Source organism: Triticum dicoccoides, unplaced genomic scaffold (assembly GCF_002162155.2).
Source record: "Triticum dicoccoides isolate Atlit2015 ecotype Zavitan unplaced genomic scaffold, WEW_v2.0 scaffold70265, whole genome shotgun sequence".
Taxonomy (NCBI): Eukaryota; Viridiplantae; Streptophyta; class Magnoliopsida; order Poales; family Poaceae; genus Triticum; species Triticum dicoccoides.
The window spans coordinates 1-1,367 of record NW_021293285.1 but is presented as its reverse complement, the minus strand read 5'-3'; the positions used below and the strand labels follow the sequence as shown (position 1 = coordinate 1,367).

Here is a 1,367-nt window from a genome sequence, read left to right as displayed (position 1 = left end):
ATGGGTGACCTCCTGGGAAGTCCTCGTGTTGCATTCCTTTTATAATTATTTTTTGCGCCTTGTGACAAACATATCGCACGTGCGCGATATATATTAATCCCGTTATATTATTTTTGACGTTTGCGATATGTTTAAGCTCGATGCTCATTGCTCGCGCGTCTTGGGGCGGCTTTGTGGCGCGAAGAGCGCTTTCTGAAAGGGGTGGAAAAAACTCGTGTTGCTGCGGTATGGAGGGAGGGGTGGAAACCGTGGAAAACTCGTCTCCGTGATTGAGCGGGAGAGTAAGTAGTATAGGACATTATCCATTGTTAGGGAACGGTTGTAATGGTAGTGAGAATGTAGAATCGTCTTTGGAGCGGACCTGGGAGTGGCAAGCATAAGGGATGAAGACGGGGAAACATGTTGGATGCGATCATACCAGCACTAAAGCACCGGATCCCATCAGAACTCCGAAGTTAAGCGTGCTTGGGCGAGAGTAGTACTAGGATGGGTGACCTCCTGGGAACTCCTCGTGTTGCATTCCTTTTATAATTATTTTTTGCGCCTTGTGACAAACATATCGCACGTGCGCGATATATATTAATCCCGTTATATTATTTTTGACGTTTGCGATATGTTTAAGCTCGATGCTCATTGCTCGCGCGTCTTGGGGCGGCTTTGTGGCGCGAAGAGCGCTTTCTGAAAGGGGTGGAAAAAACTCGTGTTGCTGCGGTATGGAGGGAGGGGTGGAAACCGTGGAAAACTCGTCTCCGTGATTGAGCGGGAGAGTAAGTAGTATATGACATTATACATTGTTAGGGAACGGTTGTAATGGTAGTGAGAATGTAGAATCGTCTTTGGAGCGGACCTGGGAGTGGCAAGCATAAGGGACGAAGACGGGGAAACATGTCGGATGCGATCATACCAGCACTAAAGCACCGGATCCCATCAGAACTCCGAAGTTAAGCGTGCTTGGGCGAGAGTAGTACTAGGATGGGTGACCTCCTGGGAAGTCCTCGTGTTGCATTCCTTTTATAATTATTTTTTGCGCCTTGTGACAAACATATCGCACGTGCGCGATATATATTAATCCCGTTATATTATTTTTTACGTTTGCGATATGTTTAAGCTCGATGCTCATTGCTCGCGCGTCTTGGGGCGGCTTTGTGGCGCGAAGAGCGCTTTCTGAAAGGGGTGGAAAAAACTCGTGTTGCTGCGGTATGGAGGGAGGGGTGGAAACCGTGGAAAACTCGTCTCCGTGATTGAGCGGGAGAGTAAGTAGTATAGGACATTATCCATTGTTAGGGAACGGTTGTAATGGTAGTGAGAATGTAGAATCGTCTTTGGAGCGGACCTGGGAGTGGCAAGCATAAGGGACGAAGACGGGG

The 1,367-nt window shown here is 48.1% G+C and overlaps 2 non-coding genes across 2 annotated transcripts; both read left to right on the top strand.

Moving 5' to 3' along the window:
- Positions 1–404: 404 nt before the first annotated feature.
- Positions 405–523, top strand: LOC119347623. Its single transcript, XR_005168472.1, has one exon. It is a non-coding gene; the product is annotated as a 5S ribosomal RNA (ribosomal RNA).
- Positions 524–890: 367 nt separating this feature from the next.
- On the top strand, positions 891–1,009 carry LOC119347622. The gene has a single exon (XR_005168471.1). It is a non-coding gene; the product is annotated as a 5S ribosomal RNA (ribosomal RNA).
- Positions 1,010–1,367: the final 358 nt, after the last annotated feature.